General features: G+C 36.2%; 1 long non-coding RNA gene, 1 other non-coding gene and 1 pseudogene across 2 annotated transcripts; 2 read left to right on the plus strand and 1 right to left on the minus strand.

Moving 5' to 3' along the window:
- Positions 1-1,350: 1,350 nt before the first annotated feature.
- LOC130968074 (uncharacterized) lies at positions 1,351-8,264 on the plus strand. The gene is made up of 4 exons (XR_009081506.1): positions 1,351-1,691; positions 1,918-1,992; positions 3,292-3,370; positions 4,325-8,264. It is a non-coding gene; the product is annotated as an uncharacterized LOC130968074 (long non-coding RNA).
- Positions 8,265-9,889: 1,625 nt separating this feature from the next.
- Positions 9,890-13,684, minus strand: LOC130966626 (zinc finger BED domain-containing protein RICESLEEPER 2-like; annotated as a pseudogene).
- Positions 13,685-18,757: 5,073 nt separating this feature from the next.
- Positions 18,758-18,865, plus strand: LOC130972142 (small nucleolar RNA R71). The gene has a single exon (XR_009083338.1). It is a non-coding gene; the product is annotated as a small nucleolar RNA R71 (small nucleolar RNA).
- The last annotated feature ends 123 nt before the right edge of the window (positions 18,866-18,988 follow it).

The raw sequence follows: 18,988 nt of genomic DNA on the forward strand, positions 1-18,988 counted from the left end.
CATAGAAGCTCCTTTTATACTGCATAAAATAGAATGTTAGTTGTTACATTTAATAATGTGGAAGCCATTGACCTTATCTTGTGGGGCCTCCAAATCTTAGCACTTGAGAGGTTTTGATAAATGGTACAGGGAGGATCGCTAAATGGTACATACAGGTAATGATCACATACACTCCATAACAAGCCAAGACTTTGGACTCTCAGTGAATCACGAGCTTACCAATTTACATAAGAAAATCAAATTGTTACTAAAGCACGCACGTGGCAGGCATTAGGAGCGTCGTTCCAAAGGAGCTTCTCCGGTTCTACCTGCTTCTATGATTGGAAATTTTTGAATAGTTAAGAAGATGGATTTGGCTTTTGGCAACCTTCAAAAAACATCTAAAGAAGAATAAAGCAGTTATGAGGCATCTAAACGTTATGAGCTGCCTCTAATCCAAACACGCTGTTTGACATTCCTTTCATGTCTTATCCATAATCTTGTCCCTCTTTTATTTGCTTTATTTGGCATATCTAAATGTGTGTATTGATTTAATTTTTTATTTATTAAATTCGTATACAAATAATAAAAATAAAATTAATTAAAATAACAAATTATTTATAACGTAGATAAAAGATTTTGTATTTAGGTCTTGAAATAAAAATATTGATTTAATTCTTAATAAATACGTCACATATGCATTGAGATTGCATATAAAAAGTAAAATTTCATTTTGTATGGATAATTATGATCTCTCAAAATATGGTTAAAAAGAAAATAAAATTTTTCATATGGATGTTGGAAAAAGTGTAAAGTACCAATCTGATCTCTGTCCATTTTTCCGAATGACAAGACGACCTTTAACCAAAAATAGGTTCTATTTCGGTCTCTAACCCTGTACTTCGTCTGTCAACTCGGTTCTTCTGTCATTTTTACGACAAAAATTTGACGGAAATCGTTGACGCGTGAAGGTGAGGGTATGACACGGATGACTTGGGTGGTTATGTGGAAGATAGAATCCCATGTGGCTAGGTGAAATAAACAGGACACTACAAGAAAAATACCTATTCAGCCACACTTTTTTTAAGCTACATTTGAAAAGCGTAGTCTATTCACAAAATAGACTACGCTTTTCTCCGTATTGCCTTTTTATAAGAGAAAAATATACATAATTGTGGTATCATTTAAAAAATGTAGCCTTAAATATTATAGAAATTGTTTATAAAGTATAGCCGTATGTTGATATTTATCGTCAAATTTTCGTATTAAAAAAAGAGTTTTTATAAGGTAATTTATTTGTTAAATTTTAGATACACTTCAAAAGTGATGGCAAATGTATCTAAAGCCAAAAGCTTGACCCTTGCAGAATTTTTTTCCAAATTTTCCCGAAAGCACACTCAGGCCTCAGCTCACATTTATTTTTTGTTTCCCTCCAAAGCACACTCATCACCTCCAAAGCGCGAAGAAAACCCTTTCAGAGAGCTGACCATCGCAAAGATCGAAAACCTTCTCACTACCGCCATTGCCCGTCGTCGCCCCCCACTCACCACTCATCACATCGCTGCACACTCACCACTCACGGCCACACACTATCGCTGCGCACTGACCGTCGCTCCTCTTCACCCTCCTACACTGATCATCGCTGCACCGCCCTCACTATCGTCGATCTCTGCGCTTCTCATCGTTGTCTCTGTGCTCACGTCGTCGATTAGGTATGTATTAATATCCATTTGGTTCTGAAATTTGAGGGGTTTAGGGTTTCGATTTTTGAAAGCGATTTCCGGTCGATAACCACAAACACAGCTACTATGCTCTTATTTATTTCTTGTATTACAATTAGAATGTTGAAATTTGAGAATAAACCAAGTTGATGCATGTGCCAGATATGTCATTGTTGTGGTAATTTCAGAGATAATAGTGTGTTGAGTTCTTTTTCAGAAGGGAGCTCGAAGAGTTAGGTGTGACACTTCCAAAGGATGCATTCGAACTGATTTTTGTTTTCCTCCAAGAGTGGTAAGTGGTGTCTGCTCTTTACTACATCACTTTAGTTTTGTCTCCATATTGATTCTGTTTTTATTTTTTATTTTTTTAAGTTGATATATAATTAATTAGTTAATTAATCCTTTATGGAAGACATGCATAACTTCCACCAAAGCTTCCAGAAATTTGATTCCCTGCCCACTACTACTACCATAGTACTAACTGTCAAGCATTTTTTGTGTTTTTGTTAATTTCTTTTTCTCCAATCCGTAAGATTTGATCATTGAATAGTATACTAACTTCTACTGTATTTATGGTTCGCTCGAATTATTCAATTGGGTTTCCTTGAATTTTTGGTTTCAATATTCAATAGAAACACCGCACACTGTTCACATTTGTCTATGTGCGTAGCTATTATTGTTGAAATAATTTGCATATCCTGAATGTTCAATACATGTTTAATTAATGCTTTTCCTCTATCATGTTACATATTGTAAGTTGTAATTTCTATCTCATTAACATGTGAATCAAATTAAAAATTAATTTCATGGAAAAATTGGTTCACATGGCTGCAATTCCTGCATTGATGCAATTTCAGTGGTTATAGTAACAACAATATTTATGCTGCATTCATGACTGTGTCTACAAAATGTTGATTTTGGTACCATGTTACTAGTCGACGGAGTTCGTTAGTTGAGTGAACTTATACAATTGTGTGTATTAATAGGTGAAAGATACAAATTATTGCTGAAGACTTTGGAATTAAGTTATGCATTTTGTCATTTCTTTTTATGCTTTGGCCTTTCAGGGACAAACTCCACTTTTCTCCAAAATTTTAGCCACGAGGTTGCTGGGCATGTAATTTTGGTATTTCTTTTTCTGTGTGGTTAATTTAGAAGTATGTTGTATTTGCATTTGAATTACATATGATTGAAGAACAGGGATTTTATAAGGATGTTGAAACTTGAAACAAAGAAATGGACCACTGACTCATTAAAATTTCGAAAATGATCAGTTTGGATGCTTGGCTAAACGTATTAGTGGAGACATTTAATGATTGTCACATAGGAATTGAAACTTGATCTCTTATTTTCTGTAATTATGCTTGGCTAAGTGTTTCAGTATAATTTTACTTTGGTGCATGCTCTATGCAGTTATTTAGGGATATTGGCTTAGCATTTTATTGAGAATTATTATATGCATTTTCTGTAATTTGCATTTGAGTTCATTATGAATGGTGACCAATGAATTTTATTAACAATTATTATATGAAATTGCTTTACATTACATTTTTATGATTTTGACTGAAAATTCTTATTTGTTTTGTGTTAGATTCTTGGCAAATAGACATTCTGCACATAGGAAGCTGCAATACATATCAAAGTTAGAGAGAAATGTAACTTTATTTCAGGTTAGTTATTTATTGCAACACATAATTTAGCAATAACTTGCACCAATTTGTAATTTAGATATTACTTGCCCTGTTTCTTTTTTTTTTCACACCTTCCTCACACACGCCCTTCCCCTAACTTGACTATTATACCCTAATCTCAATTCGTAATTTAGTAATACTATAATCATCATGACTTAATATCATAGGCCCAAATGGAATGCCAAACTTTGATGCCTTCTTAATAATACTATTAATAGAAAACTTATTTTAAGAAGAGTAAGTAATTAATTGTAAATTAAAAAAATCATAATTATTTAAAAGTTTCAAAACATTAGCATCTGTGTGTTCTATTTCATTGGGTATAAAAATTAACTCTCCCTCTTGTTCATAATATGATATATTCTCTCCATGCAAAATACAAGATCCTTTTCAACACTTATATCCATTTTTGCATTCAGTATCTTTCTTCCTCTCATAAAGTCTTATATAATTATAAAATAAAAATAAAAATAAATAAAATATTGCAAAAAAGGCCCCCTTTTGCTTAGTTAGAGTTTCCCCAAGCAATCCCCCAGAAGTGGTTAATGACTAATGAGTAATCACACTATCATTACCAATTACCAAATGTCACATTGGACAGCAGCAACAGGCAATTCATTGTATATTACACAATTTAATCTCCTTAATAATTGATTGGATATAAACTGCAACTTGAATATTTCTTGTGAATCTGCTTGTTCCCCCAATCATTTATAGCATTTTATCTTATGGTTTATAGCTTATGCTTTTTTGATCTTTGAATTCTAAATTTAGATTTGTGAAACACTATTATGCATTGGTGAAACTTGCACACAGTACAGAAAGAATTAATGATATCAGTCATTGATAGTTTTGAGTTTGATTTTTTAATTTTTATAATTGTGAATGTCATTATAAATATTTTTCTAATTATTTTTTTATATAATTATGCAGGATAATATTGAGGATGATAATGAAGATTAAGCTGATTATTATTGTGGTTTATTGGCTAACACTTTGAATGTCAAGATGAACACCAAAAAAACTTTGAAGATCAAGATGAACACTAAGAACAAATTTTAAAAATTTTTAAGAAAAAGGACACCAAACTTAAAAATTTTTATACTTGGAACACTAATAATTCGAAAATGTATAAGATAAAAAGCAACAAAAGACACGAAACTAAAAAATTTTTAGAAAATCAAACACAATTTTTTGAAAATAAAAAAGAAAAAGCACAAAGAGGACACCACACTTAAAACATGAAGTTAAACTCAAACAAAAGACTCTAAACCAACAAAAATAAACTATTCCTAATCTAAGCAACAAGATAAATATTCTGTTGTTCAAACTCGAACAATTCCCGACAACAGCGCCAAAAATTTGGTGCATAGAAGTGTGATTCACACTTCTCACAACTTCGGTGCCACTAACCAGCAAGTGCACTAGGTCGTTCAAGTAATACCTTACGTGAGTAAGGGTCGATCCTACGGAAATTGTCGGCTTGAAGCAATTTATGGTTATCTTGTAAATCTTAGTCAGGAGATTAAGAAAAAGAGTTTTGTTTGTAAAAAGCAAAAGAACATGAAATGAATAATACTTGTTATGCAGTGATGGAGAACAGGTTGAGGTTTTGGAGATATTCTGTCTTCTGAATCTCTGCTTTCCTTCTGTTGTCTTCTTCACGCACGCAAGGCTCTTTCCATGGCAAGCTGTATGTTGGTGGATCACCGTTGTCAATGGCTACCATCCGTCCTCTCAGTGAAAATGGTCCAATTATGGTTTCGTAGGGCTAATCATCTGTCGGTTCTCACTCGTGTTGGAATAGGATTCATTGATTCTTTTGCACACTATCACTGCGCCCAACATTTGTGAGTTTGAAACTCGTCACAGTCACCCCTTCTCAGATCCTACTCGGAATATCACTGACAAGGTTTAGACTTTCCGGATCTTAAGAGTGCTACCAATTGATTCTAGTTTATACCACGAAGATTCTGGTTTCACGGATTTGATCACTCTGTTGTCAAGAGAGGCAATCAAACTCGTGAACTAGGAACCCAAGAGATACACACTCAATCTAAGGTAGAACGGAAGTGGTTGTCAGGCACGCATTCATAAGTTGGGAATGGTAATGAGTGTCACGGATCATCACATTCATCATGTTGAAGTGCGAATGAATATCTTAGAATAGAAACAAGTGTGATTGAATAGAAAACAGAAATAATTGCATTAATCCATCGAGACACAGCAGAGCTCCTCACCCCTAACCATGGGGTTTAGAGACTCATGCCGTAGAAGATAAAAATTCAGATGTAAAATATCGTGAGGTACAAAATGAATCTCTAAAAGTAGTTTTTATACTAAACTAGTAACAAAGGTTTATAGAAAAATGGATAAACTAAGATAGATAGTGCAGAAATTCACTTCCGGGGCCAACTTGGTGTGTGTTTGGGCTGAGCATTGAAGCTTTCACGTGCATAGTCTATTCCTGGATTTAAACGCCAGCTTTGGTGTCAGTTTGGGCGTTTAACTCCAACTTTTATTCCAGTTCTGGCGTTTAACGCCAGAAAAGGGTAGAAAATTGGCGTTAAAATGCCAGTTTGCGTTATCAATACTCGGGCAAAGTATGGACCATTATATATTGCTGGAAATCCCAAGATGTCTACTTTCCAACGCAATTGAGAGCGCGCCAATTGGGCTTATGTAACTTCAGAAAATTCATTTTGAGTGCAGGGAGGTCAGAATCCAACAGCATCTGCAGTCTTTTTTCAGCCTCTGAATCAGATTTTTGTTCAGGTCCCTCAATTTCAGCCAGGAAATACCTGAAATTACAGAAAAACACACAAACTCATAGTAAAGCCCAAAAATGTGATTTTTGCATAAAAACTAATAAAAAAACTAAAAACTAACTAAAAATCATACTAAAAACTATGTAAAAACAATGCAAAAAGCGTATAAATTATCCGCTCATCACGTAGCCTTTGGTGTAGAAAAGTGTAGCCTTTGAGAATAGGCAACGGCCGAATAAGAATCACCACAGAAAGCGTAGCCATAGCCTAAGACATCACTTTTTTTTTTTTATTTTTGGCTACACTTTTTAAGTGTACCTGAATGGGTGTTTTTCTTGTAGTGGGGTCCTTTCTGTCCTTGTCCACAACACAAAATCGATGGCGTTTTGAGGGTTCCAGAATTTAGGCCTCCTAGGAAGAACTAGAAATCTAGGCCCACTCCTGGATTTAGGCCTCCTAGGAAGAATTAGAAGTGTAGTCCTAGGTTTATATCCCAACAAGTAGATGATTACTTTTTGATAAACTAGCTTACATACAGCCACAATAAACAGTTTTTTGCTTTCTGTTTTGATAGCCTATGTGAATTAAGGACCTATAATACTTTATTTATCTGTGTTGCTGATGTTGGTATAGGGCTATATGTTGTCCACTTTTGGAGTTATTTTGTACACAACATGTTGGCATTTGGTGGCTGTATGAAGTTGTTAATGTTACATATTACTGTTACTTATTACTGAATTACTTTTCATGGAATGAAAGAATTCGAGTATAACACATTCTATTTTTTGACACAATGAATCTTTTCTAAACAACCAACACAATTGTTTCATTTAATAATCTCGGATTCACACTGTTAAGTGATACAATACAACTATTTCAGCAACAGGTACTTCCAACACAAAACCAACATCATACACTAACTATCTGCTATACAGTCTAACGACTAACAGAGATAATTTGCAAATACAACTCCAATGACAAACACAACAGATATCAATGGATAACTAAACCTCCTATTACACTTAACATGCCTAGAATTTTTCATCTGCAATTCTAACCTAAAACTCTGTCCTCTAGCTTTGTCACTTTTTCCTCCATCAAAAAGCTGCATCCAACAAATTATTTTGCTTTGGATTCCAAGCATAAGGATTGTCAACATTTATTTGCTCCTCTTGAAACAATGAAACATATTCATCTAGCCACTGAAAATATTTGCAATGACATTCTGCAATTTGCACAGTAAAAAAAAAGGAAAACTCAAATTGCAACAAAGAGATGCTTGCTATAGATCTTGGCAGGAATATCAACATAACTACCTATTTCATACCTTAAAATTTGGACATCCAAAGAATAGCCTCTTAGGGTTCGACTGTGTTGACGACATGAATAGAATTGCATGAATCCCATAATTGCATTTCGGGACAACGAATCTTTTCTAATCTTTTCTTCTTTCTCGCTCCAGCACTACCAACGGAGCTCACAAAAATACTCCTACCCTCATCGTTCGACGCATCTCTTCCAATCCCACGATCTTTGCTATTGCTCATGGTGGTATCGGTTCCATACACGAAACAGGGAAGATAGACGACCAGACTCGTCTAATAAAGACGCCTGGAACCCTCAAAACACCATTGTTTTTGTGTTGTGGACGAAGACAAAAAGGACCCTGTCCATTTCACCTAGCCACATGGGATTTCATCTTCCACGTAACTACCCAAGCCATCCGTGTCATACCCTTGCCTTCACACGTCAGTAATTTTCGTCGAGTTTTTGCTGTGAAAGTGATAGAAGGACCGGGTTGGCAAACGGAATACAGGGTCATGGATTGAAATAAAACCTGTTTTTGGTTAAGGGTCGCCTTGTCATTTGAGGAAATAGACAGGAATCGAGTTGGTACTTCACTCGTTGAAAAAAGGGTTAAAGTTTAAAAAAAAACATCTTAAAGAGTTAAACTTATCTCTTTAAATGAAAACTAGAATAATAAATGATTATTTGATTAGATTTGCAGTGTTGAGATAATCATCTAGCAAGTTAAAAATAAATTAAATTAAATGTCTTTTCATTATATGACATGTAGTAGTAAACATTCAAATTTTTTAGACATTCTCAAGAGAAACATCGTCCGGAGTAACGTTAAAACTGCTATCTTAACTTGTGAAAATTCTTTTATTATTTTGTCTAAAATATTATTTTTTATTATTATTCCATATTTTATTCTTATATTGCTTATTTGTACATTAATAAAAGTATTTTTTTCTTAAATTTATTTATCTTTAATCTCTTCTCTTGATTTATTTTAGATAATTTCTTTTCATAAGGCACTACTAGAAAACTAGTTATTACAGACGAATATGTTCAACGAATTTTATCCCACGGAAATACAGACGGAATTTCAAAGGGATTTTTTTATCGAAAAACAAAAAAAATAAATTAGCATAAATTACAGACGGAAAAGAGAATTCGTCGATAATTCTGTCGAAAAAATTAATTTTTTTTCGTGGGAAATAATTACATACAGAAAATCCGTCTGTAATTAAATGGATAAAGACGATGCATTTTATTAAACTATTACAGACAAAAAATCTGTCTGTAATTTAAAATTTTTCCTCGGAAATAGAGTTTACCCTAATTTTATCCCCAACTATCGAGCTCCATTCACACTCCACACAAATTCAATGAGCGTGTTCCTCTATCCGTCACCGAGTTGCTTCTTCTCTCTATCGCACCAGCTTCTTCCACCGCTGTCGCCACGTTTCACGTTGCAGGATCTCTCTCTGTCATCCTTGCGTCGCATGGGCTCCCTCCACCGCTGCTCTCGTCATGTCTGCATCGATTCATGGAACTCAGCTCAACTCGGTGGAAACTCGGTGGTTATTGTTGAATAGCGAAGCTTGAAGCGAAGCACGGAATGATAGTGGACTCCGTTGGTAACTTCTTCTCTGGCAAAGATCAGCTTCCCTGGTGTGACCCTGACATCGTCGCTGTAAACCTTTTCTTTTTCTCGATTCCATTTTCTTCATTCAGAATTGATATCAACTTGTGATTTCTTGTTATCTATTGGTCGTGATTTCAGTCTTGATGTTTAGGTCAAAATAAAGTAAGCGCTTGCAATAGGTTTAGGGTTTAGATTTAAATCAATTACATATCTTTTGTTATTTTAGTTAAGGAGGAGGAATTGCAGCTTCTATTAGGGGTGTTTGCAGTGCGATTTGGTTCAGTTTTTGAAGGAAAAGCCATCCGATCCGATCGTTTAATTAAGCTGCGGTTCGGTTTGGTTCGGTTTTTTTTTTCAAGGTCATCCGAACCAAACCAAACCAATTAAAATCGGTTTAGTTTGGTTCGGTTTGTTCGGTTTTTTCAATCAAATAAAAAAAAATTCTACCATACTATTATGCAATGTCATAAGATTGAAATCAACAAGCTAAAATACACAATAGCTAACAAAGTCTTGATCTAATGAAATATAACGACAATAGAATTCAAATACGACAATTAAAGAAGTTTAATAGCTCAACAGTCAACACAACTGAAAATAAAAATAAATTGTCATTAAACTGATAGCAATTAGCAAAGTTATGGTGTCTTCTCCAACAAAATAGCTAAAACTTCATAATGCAAACCAACCTGAAATAAAAAAAATTACATAATAAGAACAACAACAACAACAACAACAATAATAATAATAATATAAGGAGAACAATTCATACTATAAAACTTAACAAGATGTACTTTAATCAGACTCAACACCAGAATCTTCTTCATTGGGATCACGAGTGGGTGCAACTTCTACAAAATATATAAAACAAGAAACAATCATAACAAATAATATATATTAATAAAAACTAGATTAAAATAAAGAAAATTATAAGTAGAAACTTAACCATACCTAATTCTAACTTCTCCAATTTCTCGATGAGTTCCTCAAGGACAAGTTTTGGAGAGTTTCGAAGCCAATTTTGGGTACAAATTAACGCTTCAGCTGTCATCGGAGTTAGAAAACTCATATAATTATTCAACACCCTTCCTCCAGTACTAAATGTCGATTCTAAAGCAACTGTGGAAACTGGCATGGCTAAGACGTCTCTTGCAATCCCCCAAGAATTGGAAATTTAGTGGAATTCACTTTCCACCAATTTAGAATGTCAAATTGCACGCCACTCTTCTCTAATGCCTCCATAAGATATAACTCCACCTCATTCTTGTTAACACCCTCATTGAATTGCATTTCCTTCTCAAATTCCATAGCAAAAGAAGTTTCATGTGCCTCAAGCTCTTGTGTGCTAATTTCAGGAGGATCTTGCCGAGTAGACCTTTGATAGTTACCACCAAACAGCCTGTAGCTATCAAACACCTTGAAAAGCGTCTCCTTTACCTTTGATGTTAAAAATTCAGCATCTTCTTTTTCATACAACTTTTCAAAACTCCACTTAATCAATTGAAGCTTATACCTAGGATCAAGAACAACTGCAATGAAAATCATCATGTTTGTATTCTTTATATTTCCCCAATACTTATCATACTTGGACTTCATTTTCTGAGCCATGCTTGAAAGTACCGTATCTAAGCTTCCCATCCAATGCTTAAGTGTAGACAATATTTTACAAAAGTCATTAAAGTGTTGAGAAGATGTCACAAACGTTGAACCAGAAACTTTGTTAGTAACCTCATAAAATATTTTTAAAAATTTGACAAAATGCCTTGCATTCTCCCAATCCTCAGACCTAGGAATCCCACCAGCCATCATAGCAAACTCAAAATCTCTCTCCCCCAAACGTTTAAATGCCTTTTGAAACTTCAAAGCACTTTCAAGCATTAAAAAGGTAGAGTTCCACCTGGTAGGAACATCTAAATGGACAGTGCCTTTTTCCAGAATTCTAGCTTCCTTAATCATAGTTTTAAACCTCTCAGTACGACCAGGTGATGCATGCATATGCCGAACCGCATTTCTAATCTTTAAAATTGACTCATGCATTTCTCTCAACCCATCATTCACAACAAGATTTAAAATATGAGCACAACATCTAACATGTAAAAACTCTCCCCTTAATGGATGTGAGTTCCAATCCTCCATTCTATTTTTCAAGTAAGAAAGTGCAACATCATTTGAACTAGCATTATCAACAGTGATAGCAAAAACCCGGGATATCCCCCAGCTCAACAAACATCTCTCAATCTTCCTACCAATTGTTTCTCCCTTATGATTTTTGATAGCACAAAAATTCAAGATTCTTTTTTGCAACTTCCAATTAGTATCAATGTAATGAGCAGTAAGGCAAAGATAGTTTAAGTTTTGCACAGATGACCAACAATCAGTTGTCAAATAAACATTTTGATTTGGTTGAGAGAAAACAGACTTCAACTTAATTTTTTCATTCAAATAAAGCTTCCAACAATCCCTAGCAACTGTGAGCCTTCCAGGAATTGGAAACTTGGGTTGCAAACAACTCGTATAATAACGAAAACCCTCCCCCTCAACATGCGAAAAGGCAATTCATCCACAATAATCATTCTAGCAAATGCTTGTCTACAACGATCAACATCAAATGACACGGCAGAAAGTGAACTACCTATCCCTCTCCTATCATCTTTTACCACATCTTGAAAACAAAGAATCTTTTGGGTAGGATCTAATGCCTCCTTCGGAAATTTTTTGCATTACGACAACAAGTGATTTTTCATGTTACTAGTGCCATTTTTATGTGTATCACATGCATAACTAGCCCTACACCAATTACATTTAGCTCTAGGATACTGTGGATTACTAGTTTCATCTTTAGTAAAGTGATCCCATGTCCAAGACCTAGGTCTAGAGGGTTTTCTCTTACCTTCGTCGGTCTCAGTTTCAGCAGAGTCATCAACAGGAGCTTCTTCAACAGCCCGCCTTTTCCCTCGGCCTCTACTAGCAAGCTTTCTTGTGTTTCGTTGAGGAGCTGGCACAGGAGGCAAAGCAGTTGGAGATCTGATGCTTGTTGATTCATTCGGAATAGGAACTGGAGGCAATCCAGTGTCGCTCATATTCTCACTTGAATTGACGTCAAACTACATAAACAAGCAATAACCATTAACCAGCCCTAAACCAGCAATAAACCAAACAGAATTGGCACTTGATAATGTGAACAAGCAATGAACAAATTAAACCAGCAAGGCAGCAATAAACACTAAACAGAATTTGCAAATTGAACTTGGCAATGAACAAATTGAACTTGCCAAATTAAACACTCAACAGAATAAAACTTGATAATCTCAAATTAAACCAGCAATGAACCAAACAAGAAATGAACAAGCAATAAACCATTATACCAACAAATTGAACTTAGCAATAGACAGCAATAAACCAAACAATAAACAAGCAAATGAACCAGCCCTAAACCAGCTATAAACCAAACAGAATTGGCACTTGATAATGTGAACAAGCAATGAACAAATTAAACCAGCAAGGCAGCAATAAACACTAAACAGAATTTGCAAATTGAACTTGGCAATGAACAAATTGAACTTGCCAAATTAAACACTCAACAGAATAAAACTTGATAATCTCAAATTAAACCAGCAATGAACCAAACAAGAAATGAACAAGCAATAAACCATTATACCAACAAATTGAACTTGGCAATAAACAGCAATAAACCAAATAATAAACAAGCAATGAACCAGCCCTAAACCAGCTATAAACCAAACAGAATTGGCACTTGATAATGTGAACAAGCAATGAACAAATTAAACCAGCAAGGCAGCAATAAACACTAAACAGAATTTGCAAATTGAACTTGGCAATGAACAAATTGAACTTGGCAAATTAAACACTAAACAGAATAAAACTTGATAATATCAAATTAAACCAGCAATGAACCAAACAAGCAATGAACAAGTAATAAACCTTTATACCAACAAATTGAACTTGGCAATAAACAACAATAAACCAAATAATAAACAAGCAAGGAACCAGAAACTAAAAGCCTCTATTTTAGAAGCCAAATTCAAAACTTTGATCCTATAAATAAATTGAAAAAAAAAAACAACTCCAATCATTCACCTATATCTGAAGCAAAAGGCAAACTATTTACTATTTTCCCATTGTTTTGCCCGTTTCTGTATTCATGTGAGGAAGAAAGTGGTTAAAACTAAAATTTTACAAAAAATAAAAAAACAATATGAAACATACATGAAATGGTAAACATTACTTATAAACTATTTTTCAGGTTAAATTATGTTAATGATTAATTGATTATATTAAAATTGAACTAGATCCCTAACATCATTTTTCAGGTTAAATCTATTCAATTCTATCAATCTTTATATTAAAATTGAACTCCTAGATCCTAACGTACAAAAAAAGATGATTAAACTAACCTGAACAAACTGAACAAACTGAACATTGAACAAACTGAACATTGAACAAAGTCACAAACTGAACAAACTGAACATTGAACAATAACCATTAACCAGCAAACACCAAGCAGCAATACCAACAACAAGGCAAGAATGCATCAGTAAAGTTTATCTGAATAGATGGCTTGGGCTCCATATGCACTTGAATCGGTGGCTGGGTGGGAGGCCTTCTAGGTGGAGGCGGCGAGGTAGGAGGTGGTGAGGTGACCCTACAGAACCCAGAAACGCTGCTGGGTGGAGGCTTTCTGGGTGGAGGCGGTGACGTCGGAGGTGGTGAGGTCGGAGGTCCTGTGGGTGGGTGGGTGACTGGGTCTTCGTCTTCGTGTTCGCAGTGGGTGGGTGACTGCTGCCTTCAACTTCGAGTATCAAGGACAAGGAGTGAAGAAGGTGGGTGACTGCTGGCCATTTGGGTGCGTGGGTGCGTGGGTGGTGGCTCCGATCTGGGGTTTGGGCAGCGGGGTTAGGTTTCCATGGGGGGAGTCGGGGAGGGGAGGGACTCGTGCAGCTGTAAGTGTAACGCGTTTGGGGGGGGGGGGGTGGGGGTATGGGGGGTGGGGTTGGGGTAGTTTTAATTTTAGGGTTTTCTGAAGAACCTTTTCGATTTTCGGTTAATTCGGTTTTCGATTTTTTCGGTTCGGTCTATCGGTTTAGTTCGGTCCGGATCGGTTTTGAACACCCCTAGCTTCTATGAAACAATTTCCTGTTGTGATGGATCATTGTGTAATCAGTTAAGTTTTTACATTAGGTTAAGTGGAAAAAACACATAAACTTGCTTTGTGTTATATAACTGTTTGGTTCAAGTATTTACATTAGGTTCTTTGTTAATTTAATGTAAGACAATTTTTCTGGTTCTGGTGCAGATTCATGGAGGATCACAACACAGCTACCTTTCCTTCCAAAAAGTAAGCTCATGCAGAGTTATACTTTAACTCATTTAAATTTGAACAAGCCTCTGCATACTTTTGTAGATAAGAAGTAATCTTTGCTCATGAGTCTGCTAATTGTCAATTTGGGGATGTTTTTGTCCTTCATTTACATTGTCATCTTCTTAAACTCCTCGTTGTGCAATGTTGACTTGGATTTAAAACCTTGAATGAATTTTTCTGTATACTTGTTAGGATTGACAACTGGTTCAATATGTATTGGCAAGTACTACAACCTTGATGCTTATTACAGGCGTCAAATGGAAAAAGGATATGAAAAAATGTATTAAGAAGGTTCGAACAATGACAAGAACACCCTCCCGTTCTGCCGAATGGCCGTTCCATTCTATGACACAACTACATTCCCTTCCAATTCTCATTTCACTTTCCCTTCTTTCATCTCTCTCTTTCTATTTCCATTTTATTATTATTTTGTTTCTTAGAATGCCTCGCCATTTGAGTTTCACATTCATTTAAAGGTTCATTCTTTATTTTTTAAATCTCTTCTTGGAAATACTTGTTGAAGGAGGGGAAATTTTGTTTTGGAAAATGAAAGAGGATGTTGAATTGGTATTTGGGATTTGTGTGGTGATTCTGAAGAGAGAGGCGATTCTTAAAGGAGATGAAGACTTTGATTGCGACAATGTATTTGCCAAGGAGCTTAAGAATGCAGGCTTGGTTGTTGAGAGTTCTTCAATGTTACAACAATTTATTCTCAAATTTCTTAATTCTTCATATATATACTGTGGCAAAATATCATTATTTTATTTTTTTTGTCCTCTGTTATTTTCTTTTAACGATGAAGAACATCATAGGTATGTGTCGTCCTATATGTGGATTTTGTTATTGGCATTGTAAATTGATTCCATTTGTCTAAGCTTTTTGATAAACCACTATTTTATGGTATATATTATGTTTAATTATGTGGTTTTATCATGATCCTTACCCACTTATTCATTAATTTAGCATGCATTTATATTTCCTTCCTGAAGTTATTACATGGTTGAAAACTGCTTCCTAGAGACTTTTTAATTATGCATTTTAGTTCTCCTTTATCCCATTCGATGCCGTGATCTGTGTGTTAAGTGTTTCAGGCTTTATAGGGCATGGATGAGTTGGAGATTAGGAAGGAAGCTAGCAAAAATGGAAGGAACACAAGAAATTGAGGAGGTAATCAGCGAGAAGTGACGCGGCCGTATGGCTCACGCGTTCACGCGAAAGAGGAAAAATCGCAGTGACGCAGCCGCATGGCTCACGCGACCGCGCGGATTGGAAAAGCACAAGCGACGCGTCCGCATGGACGACGCGATCGCGTGACGTGCGCGATCTGCAGAATCTGCAAATTCCGCTAGGGGTGATTTTTGGGCCCTATTTTGACCCAGTTCTCGGCCCAGAACAGCAGACTAGAGCCAGAGAACATGCAGAAACCAAAGACAACATTCATTCTACACAGTTTTAGTTTTAGATATAGTTTTTTACTCCTCCTCTAGGTTTTTCTCTCTACACATTGATAATCTTAGGATTTTATTTTTCTCTCACTTTTTGCATTGGGATACTGAGAAGAGTTATTACCTCATCAGGACTTCGTCATTCTAGTTCATTTTCTTTACTTGGCTTTACTCTTCCATGTCCTTTGCTTTGTTAATTTTACCATTGGAATATTATTAGGATTTGCTTAATACAAGGATTACTTTTATTTTTATTTGATTATTTTGATTTTTATTTACAATGTCTTTCTTTAATTCCTTTTCATATGTCATGAATTTTACATTCACAATGAGCGAGTAGTTCCCTAACTTGATGGGGAGTTGATTGAAAGGAACCAATTGAGTTGGAAGACTTGAAAGAAAAATTGTAATTGGGTTATTGTTGGCTTGCCCTCTAGTCACTGACACCAATCCCTTTTAATTAAGTGGATTGCAACTTGTGAATGGGCATAGCATTCCAACTTGTTTATCTTTCCCTTACCTAGTAAGAGATAACTAAATGGGATAACCTTCAATTATCAATTAATCTAGAGAGTAATCCAACAATAGCGGAACTTCCAACTAATCAACTCCCAATCAAGGCTTTTATTTACATTATTTAAATTCTCCAATTTTATTTCTTGTTGACTCAACTCAAACCTTTTTGAAAACATCTGATTAATAAAATAACACACTTTTCTGCAACTCGTTAGGAGACGACCTGGGATTCATACTCTCAGTATTTTAAAATTTAAATTTCTGTGACACCTTTCTAAATTGATAAGTGGATTTCTGGTGAGTTAAGAACTATACTTGCAACGTACACATTTTAATAATTTTTAATTCACCAATTTCCACCCCATCAATTTTTGGCGCCGTTGCCGGGGAGTTGCAACAGTGTGTTAATTCATTGATTGGTATTTATTTTTATTGCAATTTTTTTTCTTTTCATTCTATCACTATGAACTGTAAGTTTCTTTCGTTAAATGACGCGTTCGCTTCCTGATCCAAGCTTGCCAGCATTTGACCCTGAAATTGAAAGAACTCTTTCACATATAAGGCGAGCTAGGCGTAGGCGACTCCTCTTTGAGGACGAACCTGAACCGTCATTTAAGGAAGAAACAAACCCCCTTTCTACTGATCCAGTTCATTTACGTGCAGGTGACATGGCAGCGCCCAGAAGAGTCACCATTCAAGAGGAATGAGCCCCTGATTTTACGCTCCAACCATTCCAGGCACACCACCTAGCAGTAGCTGTAGATTTTGAAATAAAGTCTTCACTACTCAACTTGATGCCCAAATTTCATGGCTTACCTGCTCAAGAGCCTATCAAGCATCTTAGAGATTTCCAGACCGCTTGCTCTACTGTTAAGCGTGATGGCGCTGATGAAGTTTTTATTCTATTAAAAGCCTTCCCGTTTTCTCTGGAGGGAAAGGCAAGAGAGTGGTACTGCACTCAAACCAGAGAAACTGTTTCCAACTGGGATACACTTAGGAGAGAATTTCTGGATAAATTCTTTCCAGCTGAAGTTACTGATAAGCTAAGGACGGACATGTCTATGATCGTTCAGGATGAATCTGAGACCCTCTATGAATACTTGGAACGCTTCAATACACTTCGAGATGCATGTCCCCATCATATGATTGACAAGATAGTTTTGCTGGGTTATTTTATACAGGGTCTGAGATCTCAAGATAGGACCACACTGGAAGGTGCTTGCAATGGTTCTATGAAAAAGTACAAGACTACGGACGAAGCATGGCAATTGATCAGAGACTTAGCTGACTCTACTAGGAATCATAGGCAGAGACAAAGTCGGTCAAGAGCTGTTGTTAAGGTATCCACTAATACAGAGACTACTGCTATAGCCCAGAGTCTATATGAAATGACTAACTTGCTGAAGCAGATGCAACTGAATTAACAACAACCTCAGCAAGTTTAGCCTTTTCCACCACAGCACAGCCAGTAGTTAGTTCCACAAAGAGTGTGCGGCATCTGTGCAGATTACAGTCACTATACCGATGAGTGTCCGCAGCTCCAACCAGAAGACAATACTGTAGCAGCCACTCACAATTTTCATGACCGCCCCAATCAAGGGTACAATCAAGGTTGCAACTATAATCAAGGATGGCAGGATAACTCTAACCAAGGCTGGAGAGACAATTCTAACCTGGGTTGGAGGGACAATTCTAACAGAGGAGGCAGAGATAACAATGGAAATCAGAGGTGGAATAACAATAATAATTTCAGGCAGCAGAATCATACTCAGTCCTACAGAGCACCTCATTTGAGACAATCTCAAGCATCTCAGCAGACCTCTCAGATCACATACCCCTCTTCATCTCCTAATGATGAATTACTACAAGCTATTGATCAGAGGCAACAAGCCATGGAAAACAACCTTACTTCTACTCTGAATGGTTTGAATTCTACTTTTGCAAGCCCTTGTCTCACAGATTGGATCAATGAACAACTCCAACAACCAGTCCTCAAGCTCTGGTGGACTCCCCTCTCAACCATTACCCAACCCAAAGGGTGGTATTAATGCCATCACCCTAAGGTCTGGAACCACACTGTAGGAGAGAAATCAGGAGGAGCCAAGCTCACCAGAACACGCCTCAACTGAAGAGGTAGTAGAATTAGAAGATGTTGAAGAGGAAGAGGACATACAGGACATAGCAGAGAAAGAAGAAGCTCAACCACAGGAGGAAGCACCAAAAGGCACAGACACTGCAGGAAACACCACCCCCATTCTATTTCCAAAACTTGGATAGTTCAGAGAGACCATCATAGAAAATACCTATGATGCTCCATTCAGAAAGCATGTCTGAGGGACATCTTCTGATCAATTGTTTGTATCTTTCCCAAGCTTCATAGAGGGATTCTCCATCCTTCTGTCTGAAGGTTTGGACTTCCACTCTAAGCTTACTCTATCTTTGTGGTGGAAAGAACTTTGCCAAGAAGGCATTGACTAGCTTTTCCCAAGAGTCCAGGCTTTCTTTAGGTTGAGAGTCCAACCATATTCTAGCTCTGTCTCTCACAGCAAAAGG

Source organism: Arachis stenosperma, chromosome 3, assembly GCF_014773155.1.
Source record: "Arachis stenosperma cultivar V10309 chromosome 3, arast.V10309.gnm1.PFL2, whole genome shotgun sequence".
In the NCBI taxonomy this organism is placed as follows: Eukaryota; Viridiplantae; Streptophyta; class Magnoliopsida; order Fabales; family Fabaceae; genus Arachis; species Arachis stenosperma.